The sequence below is a fragment of the Pongo pygmaeus genome, chromosome 19, assembly GCF_028885625.2.
Source record: "Pongo pygmaeus isolate AG05252 chromosome 19, NHGRI_mPonPyg2-v2.0_pri, whole genome shotgun sequence".
In the NCBI taxonomy this organism is placed as follows: domain Eukaryota; kingdom Metazoa; phylum Chordata; class Mammalia; order Primates; family Hominidae; genus Pongo; species Pongo pygmaeus.
In genome coordinates, this window is record NC_072392.2 from 44477777 (window position 1) to 44489968 (window position 12192).

General features: G+C 40.8%; 1 pseudogene; it reads right to left on the bottom strand.

Annotated features, from left to right (window-relative positions):
* Nucleotides 1-10442: 10442 nt before the first annotated feature.
* LOC129017554 (ras-related protein Rap-1A-like) lies at nucleotides 10443-11976 on the bottom strand (annotated as a pseudogene).
* Nucleotides 11977-12192: the final 216 nt, after the last annotated feature.

Here is a 12192-nt window from a genome sequence, read left to right on the forward strand (position 1 = left end):
AAGAGTTTGGAAGACATGAACATATGGGCAAAATGACTTAACAACATACAGAAGAATTCTGAGATAGCAGTGGGCCACCAACCACATTCTCACCATAGAATCCTCAAAATACTTAGTAATTGGAAACTACAGGCAACTCTAAAATTGGAGATGGTATGGGAGAGGAATTTAAAATAAGGAGGATTAGGTAAAAGCTGAGAAGTAGTTAGATGCCAAATCCCCTCCAGTATTCCACACCATGGCAGTACTGCCTCTCCTAACCCTAGCAGATGATTGGGGGATTATTCTTGAAAGAAGGAAAAACAGAAGGTCTTTGCCTGGAGGGAGGCTGATGAGCACAGCTGAAGACAAGCTGGAAGTTGGGATTATGTGACTGTAGACATACTGAAAGCTAAGACTTCCCCTAACCCTTTTCTCCCACTAGAATGCTAGAAGTGAAACCTGTATCCTTTAATTGGAAGATTAGAAGAGTCTTTTCTGAGGAATATGAACAGCCACAGAGAAAAGACCCAAAGATACAGAAACTTTGGGTTTCCAAACAAATGACCAATCCAGGTCACCACAATGAAACTCATTGTGACTTCATTGACTCAGAGTATCTAATTTTTCCCTAACTCTTTTTTTTTTTTTTGAGATAGAGTTTTGCTCTTGTTGCCCAGGCTGGAATGCAATGGTACGATCTCAGCTCACCACAACCTCCGCCTCCCAGGTTCAAGCAGTTCTCCTGCCTCAGCCTCCTGAGTAGCTGGGATTACAGGCATGTGCCACCACGCCCAGCTAATTTTGTATTTTTAGTAGAGACAGGGTTTCTCCATGTTGGTCAGGCTGGTCTCGAACTCCCAACCTCAGGTGATCTGCCTGCTTTGGCCTCCCAAAGTGCTGGGATTACAGGCGTGAGCCACTGCACCCGGACACCCCCCACTCTTAATCATAACAAAATGACCATGGATTATGAGATAAAAGCCTGGACCTGAGATAAGCCTCTAACATTGTAGGGAGGTACTAAAGCAAACAGGAAAAGCACTCAGAAGAAATAGAAACTATACAAGAAAAAAAACCTCCAAATTTCCAAGCAACCCTATTATTAGGCACAGTGGTACACACCTGTAGTTCCAGCTACTCATGAGGGCTAAAGTGGTAGGATCCCTTGAGCCCAGAAGTTCGAGACCAGCCTGGGCAACATAGCAAGACCCTGTCTCAACAAAACAAAACAAAAAACCTATTGTTAATGTCATTAGAGAGATAAGAGAAAACATTACATCTATGAAACAAGAACAGGATGCTATTTAAAAAAGCATTAAAATAATAAAAAAAAGTGGTAGTAGAAATGAAAAACTCAAGAGAAAGTTGAGGAAATCCCTAAAATACTAAAGCAAAAAGAAAAGACAGGAAAAAGAGAGAGACAGCCCAGGAAGCCCAGAATCCAAATAATCCAAAAAGAGAGAAAAGAAAAATTAAAGGGAAGAACACATCGATGAAATTATTCAAGAAAATGTCTCAGAATTGGAGGATGTAGATTGACAGAACCCACAGAATGTTCAGCATAATTGTTAAAATAGACCCACTCCAGTGCATATTATTGTCACATTGTAGGGTCTTCAAGACAAAGAGATAACCTTCAAGTTTCCCAAATGAAAACAAAAAAGCTTTCACAAGAAGATCAGGAACCAGAATGACTTTAGAATTTCCAGAAAAGATACTTGAAGCAGAAAGGCAATGAAGCAATAACTTCAAAATTCTGAAGAAAAATTATTTCCAATCTCAAATTCATTTTTGTTTTGTTTGTTTGTTTGTTTGAGACAGAGTTTTGCTCTTGTTGTCCAGGCTGGAGTGCAATGGTGTGATCTCGGATCGCCGCAACCTCTGTCTCCTGGGTTCAAGGGATTCTCCTACCTCAGCCTCCCGAGTAGCTGGAATTATAGGCACCCACCATCATGCCCGGCTAATTTTTTTTTTTTTGGTACTTGTGTAGAAACGGGGTTTCACCATGTTGCCCAGGCTGGTCTACAACTCCTGACCTCAGGTGATCCGCCTGCCTCAGCCTCCCAAAGTGCTGGGATTACAGGCATGAGCCACCACACCCGGCCACATTCATATTTTATTCATCAATTTTGGACTTTAGCTATCAACTTCGTATTAGAGTATAATTTAAATATAATATAACTATACTGGAAAGATTTAGCTCTCTTAAATCAAATAAGATTATACTATAATTTTAAATTAAATCAAGATTCAGTGTTTACATTAGAATGTTCATGTAAATATTCATAGTTGGGTAATGTATATGATGATTATGATTCCTTTCTTAGTTTTGGTTTTTTCCTAAAGTTAATAATTGCCTAGTGTTTTCATTAGCTTGGTTTCCTTTGTACCTATCACTAACCCTTCTCACACCATCTAAGAGCCTCTTGAGAGCCAGGCCTGGCAGCTTGAACCTGTAATCCCAGCTACTCAGGAGGCTGAGGTGGGAGAATAGCTTAAGCTAAGGAGTTTGAGACTACCCTGGGCAACAAAGTGAGACCCTGTCTCTAAAATAAAAATGAACAAATAAAACGTTTTTTAAAAGCCTTTTGGTACAATTTTCCAAAAGTTTAGTCACATCAGGTGATCCATCACTTCCATATCATTTCTTGGAGAGCTTTATTTTCCTCCATCACGGAGACCTCGAATCTTCTTCAATCTAGGCTAGTTGATCTCTGGACCTGCTGCACTGCTAGGGTCTTCCTTTGTTATCACCTTGTAATACTCTTTCCCTGTTTCCTGAGTTGGGTTTCATGCCTTCCTCCTTGACTTACTTCTTTTTCTTTCGAGACAGAGTCTCACTCTGTTGCCCAGGCTGGAGTGCAGTGGCAGATCTCAACTCACTGCAACCTCCACCTCCCAGGCTCAAGTGATTCTCCTGCCTCAGCCTCCCGAGTAGCTGGGACTACAGGTGTGCGCTACCACACCCTGCTAATTTTTGTATTTTTAGTAGAGACGGGGTTTTACCGTGTTGGCCAGTATGGTCTCCATCTCTCAACCTTGTGATCCACCCAGCTCGTCCTCCCAAAGTGCTGGGATTACAGGCATGAGCCACCGCGCCCGGCCGATTTACTTCCTTTTTGTGGATCACACTCACTAGCAGAGGGCATGGTTATTATAACCCTCAATTATGTCCACGTGCCTCATGAGTCACACTGCTCCAATGTGAACAAGCTGTCCTCTCTGGAGCACACGCGTCATCTTAGGATCTGCCTTTGTCACCATTCTGGAAATTCCCATACCTTCCCTTCTATGTTGTATCTCATTTCATGCATCTACTTTCTGTTTCCTAATTTATACTCTCATTTTGGTAGAGGACAACTTCTAATAGCTTGTTGAGAAAGGATGTATGAGGTAACTTCTGAGATATTGCATATCTGAAACTGTCTGATTCTACCTTCACACTGAAGCAATAGCTTGTTTGGTTAAAGAATTCGAGGTTGGAGGCCGAGCGTGGTGGTTCACGCCTGTAATCCCAGCACTTTGGGAGGCCGAGGTGGGCAGATCACCTGAAGAAAGGAGTTCGATACAAGCCTGACCAACATGGAGAAACTCCGTCTCTACTAAAAGTACAAAATTAGCTGGGCGCGGTGGCACATGCCTGTGATCCCAGCTACTCGGGAGGTCGAGTCAGAAGAATTGCTTGAACCTCGGAAGCAGAGGTTGCAGTGAGCCGGAATCGTGCCATTGCACTCCAGCCTGGGCAACAAGAGTGAAACTCCGTCTCAAAAAAAAAAAAATATATATATATATATACATATATATATACACACACATATATACCATTTAGAAACAAAGATAATATAAATATAAATGTCAAAATAAATGGTGGAAAGAGTTGGAAACGGCTGATGTTGAGGAAGGTGACTAAGGGAGTGAAGAGGGGTGGACAGGAAACTACCATTTTTTTAAGCTTTTCAGAATATTTGGGTATTTAAATGTCTATGACGTAAACACACCTTCAGCTTGAACTTGAAGGACAGAAAAATATATAACAAGCAAATACAACTACAAGGACAAACTGACAAACAAGGATACTTGACACAGATTGATTTCCATCCTTATACAAGACTTTAGCACACATTTATCAGTAAGTTATAGATCAAGCAAATATAAAATTCACAAAAAAATGAAAAATGTGAGCAACTTAAATTTGATTTAATATACATTATATCTAGAACACTATAAAAAATTCAAGAGTACATATTTTTCTTAAGTATATATGGATAATTTTTTTTCTTTTTTTTTTTTTGAGACAGAGTCTCACTCTGTCACCCAAGTTGGAGTGCAATGGCACGATCTCGGCTTCGGATCACTGCAAGCTCCGCCTTCCAGGTTCACGCCATTCTCCTGCCTCAGCCTCCCGAGTAGCTGGGACTACAGGTGCCCGCCACCACGCCCAGCTAATTTTTTGTATTTTTAGTAGAGACGGGGTTTCACCATGTTAGCCAGGATGGTCTCGATCTCCTGACCTCGTGATCCGCCCACCTCGGCCTCCCAAAGTGCTGGGATTACAGGCGTGAGACACAGCGCCAGGCCTATATGGATAATTTATAACAATTGGCCATGTATGAGGCAACAAAGTTTACCTCAAATTTAAAAAATCAATAGTATACCGATAATATTATCTAACTATAACACAATTAGGTCAGAAGTCAAAAACAGAAAACTTTCAAAACTTCCAATGTAGAAACTCTATAGAAGGGGTTAGCAAACATTTTTTATAAAGGGCCAGTTATTAACTGGAGCTATTCTTAAAAATTAAATTACACACACTTAAAAATAATAATATTAAAAACAAAGGTAATGAATACTCAAAATCACCACTTCTTAATTATTTTATGATATTTTACTATAATTTATGCTTTTTTTTTTTTCTTTTTTTGAGACAAGGTCTCTCTTTGTCACCCAGGCCGGAGTGCAGTGGCACAACCATGGCTAACTGCAGCCTCAATCTCCCAAGCTCAAACGAACCTCCCACTTCAGCCTCCCAAGTAGCTGGGACTACAAGCATCATGACAAACTGAGTGTGCCACCACACTCAGCTAATTTTAAAGTATTTTTTGTAGAGACAGGGTCTCAGTATGTTGCCCAGGCTGTTGTCCAACTCCTAGGTTCAAGCGATCCTCCTGCCTCAGTCTCCCAAAGTACTGCTGGGATTACAGGTGTGAGCCACCGCGCCCATCCTAATCTGTGATTTTGAGGTTATTTACACCTATCAATTGTATCTGTATTGTGAGAATACTATTATTATGGTATACTATTTAATTTCAAATTTTATTATAGTAAATTATGCATAACATAAAATTTACCATCTTAAGTATGTTTAAGTGTACAGCTCAGTGGAATTATATACATTTATAATGTTGTGCAACAATCACCACTATCCATCTCTATAACTCTTCTCAATTTGTAAAACTGAAACTCTATACGCATTAAACAATAACTTTCCATTCCCCTCTCCCACAGCCCCTGGCAACCACCATTCTACTTTTTGTCTCTATGATTTTGACTAGTCTAAGTACCTCACATAAGTGGAATAATACAGTATTTATCCTTTTGTGATTGGCTTATTTCACTCTGCATTATATCCTCAAGGTTCATTCCTATTGTAGCATATTGCAGAATTTCCTTCCTTTTTAAGGCTAATATTGCATTGTATGGATATATCACATTTTGCTTATCCATTCACCTATCCATGAGCACTTGGGTTTCTTCCATGTTTTAGCTAGTGTGTGAATAATGCTGCTATGAACATGGGTATACAAATATCTCTTTGAAACCCTGCTTTCAGTTATTCTGGGTATATACCTAGAAGTAAAATGGCTAGATAATATGGTAATTCTATTTTTAAACTTTTTCTATTTTGAGATGGGGTCTTGCTCTGTGGCTTAGGCTGGTGCACAGTGGAACAATCATAGTTCACTGCAGCCTCCAATTCCTGGCCTCAAGTGATCCTCCTGCCTCAACCGCCTGAGTACATTTTTAATTTTTTGAGGAACCACCGTACTGTTTTCCACAGCAGCTGCACCATTTCATGTTCCCACCAGCAGTGCAGAAGGGCTCTAATTTCTCCACATCCTTGCTAACACTCGTTATTTTCTTTTTCTTTCTTTCTCTCTCTCTCTTTTTTTTTTTTTTTTTTTTTGAGACAGCTCTGTAGCCCAGGCTGGAGTGCAGTGGCGTGATCTCGGCTCACTGCAACCTCCACCTCCTGGGTTCAGGGGTTCAGGGGTTCAGGCAATTCTCTAATTCTCCTGCCTCAGCCTCCCAAGTAGCTGGGATTACAGGTGCCTGCCACCACACTCGGCTGATTTTTGTATTTTTAGTAGAGACGGGGTTTTACCATGTTGGCCAGGCTGGTCTTGAATTCCTGGCCTCAAGTGATCTGCCTGCCTCAGCCTCCCAATATGCTGGGATTACAGGTGTGAGCCACCATGCCCGGCCTATTTTCTGTTTTTTCTTTTTTTTTTTTTGTTTTAGTTTTTTTGTTTTTTTGAGATGGAGTCTTGCTGTTTTGCCCAGGCTGTAGTACAGTAGTGCAATCTCGGCTCACTGCAACCTCTGTCTCCCGGGTTCAAGTGATTCTTCTCTCTCAGCCTCCTGAGTAGCTGGGACTACAGGCACACGCCACCACGCTCAGCTAATTTTTGTATTGTTAGTAGAGATGGGGCTTCACCTTATTGGCCAGGCTGGTCTCGAACTCCTGACCTTGTGATCCACCCACCTTGGACTCCCAAAGTGCTGGGATTACAGGTGTGAGCCACCATGCCCAGCCTATTTTCTGTTTTTTAAATAGTAGTCATCCTAATGGGCATGAGATGGTGTGCGACAAAGTGGCAAATGTTTGCCTCTGATCAGCCCCTGCCTTGAGAAGCCATGATTTCTCCTTCTGCTTGTCAGCCAAACTTCACAAACCCCTGACTCAGCAACTGAGCGTGGCCCTCTGGAAGAACGCCTTGAAGACGACAAGCAGAACAGAGCAGAGGCTCCCACATCTCTTCCCTGAATCACTGCATTTTTAGAAAAAGTAAGTTCAAAGATCCTAGCCCTTGCCTTTTCCTGTACATAAGACAGTGTCCAACAGGATTAATGATTATGTCACACTTTGATGAGATTTTGCTGTAACATAACTTCTGAGCACATTTGATGTAACTTCTGAACACAGGCAGAGCCTCCCCACCTGATACATAAACTGTGGGCTGAAACGCTGCTTTGAAGCAGTCTAACAAAAACTCTGACTCTCCCGGTTGCAATCCTCAGTAAGACTCTGAATAAAACTAACTTTTAAGCTGATTTTTTTCTTTGACAGTGATATCTCATAGTTTTGATTTGTATTTCCCTAATAACTAGTAATGTTGAGCATATTTTCGTGTACTTATTGGCTGCTTGTATATCTTCTTTGGAGAATTGTCTACTTAATCATTTGCCCATTTTTAAATCAGGTTGTTTGATTTTTTATTGCTGTGTTTCAGGAGTTCTCTATATAATCTGGGTATTATTATTATTATTATTATTATTATTTTGAAACAGAGCAAGACTCTGTCACCCAGGCTGCAGGGCAGTGGTGCAATCTCATCTCACTCCAACCTCCGTCTCCCAGGTTCAAGCGATTATCCTGCCTCAGCCTCCCAAGTAGCTAAGATTACTGGCATGTGCCACCACTCCCAGCTAATTTTTATATTTTTGATAGAGACAGGGTTTCACCATGTTGGCCAGGCTGGTCTTGAACTCCTCACTTCAAATGATCTACCCCCTTCAGCCTCCCAAAATGCTGGGATTACAGGCATGAGCCACCACACCTGGCCTAGATATTAATTTTTTATCAGGTATTTGATTTGCAAACATTTTCTCCCATTCTGTGGGTTGCCTTTTACTCCGTTGACAGTGTCTTTAATGCACAAAATGCTTTTATTTTTATTTTGCTTTATTTATTGATTTTTTTTTTTTTTTTTGAGACTGGGTCTCCTCTGTTGCCCAGGCTGGAGTGCGTTGGCGCAATCACAGCTTACTGCAGCCTCAACTTCCCAGGCTCTGGTGATCCTCCCACCTCAGCCTCCTGAGTAACTGGGACTACAGGCATGTGCCACCACACCCAGCTAATTTTTTTATATTTTTTGTAGACAGGGTTTCACCATGTTACCCAAGCTGGTCACGACATCCTGAGCTGATGCACGATCTGCCTGCCTCAGCCTCCCAAAGTGCTGGGATTACAGGTGTGAGCCACTGTGCCTGGCTTATTTTAATTTTCTTTAAGTTTGATTTGTCTATTTTTTCTTTTGCTGCCTGTCCCTTTGGTATCATATCCAAGAAATCATTGTTAAATCTAATGTCATGAAGCTTTTGCTCTATGTTTACTTCTAGGAATTGTATTGTTTTAGACCTTACACTTACTTAGGTCTTTGATACATTTTGAGTTAATTTTTGTATATGCTGTAAAATGGTCCAACTTCATTCTTTTGCATATGAATAGCCTACATAATGGTGTGCTATTGAGCATCTCTTCCCAGCTCTGTATTCAGTGGTATCACATTGATAGCTTGGAATCAGACATAATGGGAGTATTACACAATAGTAATTGGCAAATACTACAAAACAAGACTTTTTTTTCCAGGGATCCACTTGTTAAATGTTTATCAGCACACCATTGGATGTACAACTTTGAATTGCATCCAAAGAATAAAATGGAGTGAAGGATGAATAGATGTGTGTTAAAGCAAATATAGTAAAAAGTAGAATCTAGATGGGTATGTATCATATATTCACTGTTCCATTATTTCAACTTTGTTTTATATTTGAAATTTTTCTTACTAAGATATTGGGAAAAGTAAAGTGAGGAAAGGCGGCAAAAAAAGACAGACACTTTATTTTTTAAATTTTTTGAGATGGAGTTTTGTTCTTGCTGCCCAGGCTGGAGTGAAATGGCACAATCTTGGCTCACTGCAACCTCTGCCTCGCAAGTTCAAGCAATTCTCCCACCTCAGCCTCCCAAGTAGATGGGATTAAAGGTGCCCACCACCACGCCCGGCTAATTTTTTATATCTTTAGCAGAGACGGGATTTCTCCATGTTGGCCAGGCTGGTCTCGAACTCCTGGCCTCAGGTGATCCGCCTGTCTCAGCCTCCCAAAGTGCTGGAATTATAGGCATGAGCCACCATGCCCAGCCAAGAGACACTTTATATACTAGGGGAAAATGATATAAAAGATGATTGACATCTCATAAGTAATAATGAAGGCCAACAAACAATGGAACTAATTTTTTTTTTTCAACAGAGAGGGTCTCACTATGTTACCCAGGCTGGAGTACAGTGGCTATTCACAGACACAATCATAATGTACTATAGCCTTGAACTCCTGGGCTCAAGTGATCCTACTGCCTCAGCCTCCTAAGTAGCTGGGACTACAGGCATGCTCCACCATGCCCAGCTTGGAGCTACATTTTTAAAGTGCTGAAAGTGGGGAAAAAACTGTCAACCCAAAATTATATATCCAACAAAATTATCCTTTAACAATGAAGGTGAAATAGTGACATTTTCAGTTAAACAAAAGCTGAGATAATTTGTCACTTGGAGACTGCACCTCAAGAAGTGGTAAAGAAAATTATTCACACTGAAGATAAATTATACTACATTATACAGATCTACAGAAATAAATGAAAGACATTGGAAATGGCAAATTTGTAGGTACATACAGAAATTATTTTTTTCTTTTCTTAATATCTTTTTAATATATTAAAATTCAGTTATCTATAAAAGCAGTAATTTAATCTGAAAGTAAAACACAAGAAGCAATATTAGAGTTTGTTTAGTATATTATGTTTTAGCTTTGAAAGCCATAGAAATCAATTATCCCAGTTGTCTTCCTATAAAAGACCATTTTTCCAAAGCCTTATATGAAAACAATTTTAATTTGAATATAATGACAGATGATATTTCATAATATTTAAAATATAAAGTGAAGTCAATGACTCAAAAAAGTTATCACTGCGATGAGTTTGAGGGGAAATTTCATCATTTATATCATAACAGATATAAAACATAATGGTACAACTTTTTAGTGCTTGACAGGAAGGAATCATGATTTTAAAAAAGGTCAATATGAAACACTTTAATTATAGTAGAAATATCTACCATTTGAAATGCATCCATGCTCTTTAGTATACTCACATTAGAGTCAAGTATATTTATTTTCACATGTGTTATAACTGCTACTGCAAAGGAAAAATATTGTCTTATTTTCCAAGAAATACACACAGAACATTTTTTTCTTCATGGAACTTGTGCAAACCAATATAAGATCTAAATTCTTCACATAATATATAAAACAGGAGAAGCTTCCTCAGACTGACTTTTGAAGTCTAGAATGCTGGCACTTTCCAAGTAGGCAACAGTTCATTCCTGTAATCTGGCTCAGAGCTGCTGCTAACTATGGACCTGGAGCAGCAAACATGATTTCTTTTTAAGTTTCTTCTTTTCCACTGGTGTTTTTCTATTCATCTATGACCAGATACAAAACATCTCATTAAAGTTTAACTTTGAGCCGGGCGTGGTAGCTCACGCCTGTAATCCCAGCACTTTGCGTGGCTGAGGCGGGTAGGTCACTTGAGGCCAGGAGTTCCAGGCCAGCCTGGTAAACATGGTGAAACCCTGTCTTTACTAAAAATACAAAAATCAGCCGGGCGTGGTGGCAGGTGCTTGTAATCCCAGCTACTCGAGAGGCTGAGGCATGAGAATTGCTTGAACATCACTTGAGCCTGGGAGGCAGAGGTTGCACTGAGCTGAGATGGTGCCACTGCACTCCAGCCTGGGCGACAGAGTGAGACTCTGTATTAAAAAAAAAAAAAAAAAAGGAGTTTAACTTTGACCTTGCAAAAGGTTCTAAAAGGCACAGTTATACCACTGTCTGCTAAATTTGACCTTGCAAAAGATTCTAAAAAGGCAGTTATACCACTGTCTGCCTGTTCTTTGCCAACTACTCACTCATCTCCAGGTCACATTTATTCCCAACCAAAATCATTGAAACATCTTCTGTGTCCTTAACCTATAAAATCTGTTCCTTCAGGTCCTGTAAGTCATTAAACATGGACTGAGCTGTTATAGAATACACTAGTGCGGCCAGGAGCGGTGGCTTACGCCTATATTCCCAGCACTTCGGGACGTTGAGGCAGGCAGTTCACGAGGTGAGGAGATCGCGACCATCCTGGCTAACACAGTGAAACCCCATCTCTACTAAAAATACAAAATATTAACTGGGCGTGGTGGCGGGCGCCTATAGTCCCAGCTACTTGGGAGGCTGAGGCACGAGAATGGCGTGAACCCAGGAGGCGGAGCTTGCAGTGAGCCCAGATTGTGCCACTGCACTCCAGCCTGGGTGACAGAGTGCAAAAAAAAAAAAGAATATACTAGTGCAGGCCAGGCATGGTGGCTCACACCTGTAATCCTAACGCTTTTGGAGGCAAAGGCGGGAGGATCACTTGAGCCCAAGAGTGTGAGACCAGCCTAGGCAATATAGTGAGACTCCGTCTCTACAAAAAATAAAGAACTAGCCGGGCATGGTGGTGCACACCTGTAGTCCCAGCTATTTGAGAGGCTGAGGTGGGAGGATCGTGTGAGCTAGGGAGGTGGATACTACAATGAGCTGTGATAGCACCACTGCGCTCCAGCCTGGGCAACAAAGTGAGACCTGTCTTTAAAAAAAAAAAAAAAAAGAATATACTAGTGCAAACCCTTGGCTATTCTTCATACACAAATCCCTCATTGCTGTAAGTTGCTCTGTCCTTGCTATATCCAAGATTTTGAGCATGCGCTATTGGCAATCTTCTTCAATTTGCTTTTTGCAGCAATCTTCTATCATTGGGTCATATTTTTCAACAAAAATTCCCTGAATAAACTAAACTGTCAGAGTAGACTTCCTAACACCTCCTGAACCAAGGACCATTAGCTTGTACTCATGCATGATAGGGTCTGTTTAAATACTGACAATCTACTCAATGCCATTGAAGGTGCTGTGAGACACACATGCTTTTTTTTTTTTTTTTTTTTTTTTTGACAAGATCTCCCTCTGTTGCCCAGGCTGGAGTGCAGCGGCATAGTCATAGTTCACTACAGCCTCAAACTCCTGAGCTCAAAGGATCCTCCCACCTCGGCCTCCCAAAGTGCTGGGATTACAGGC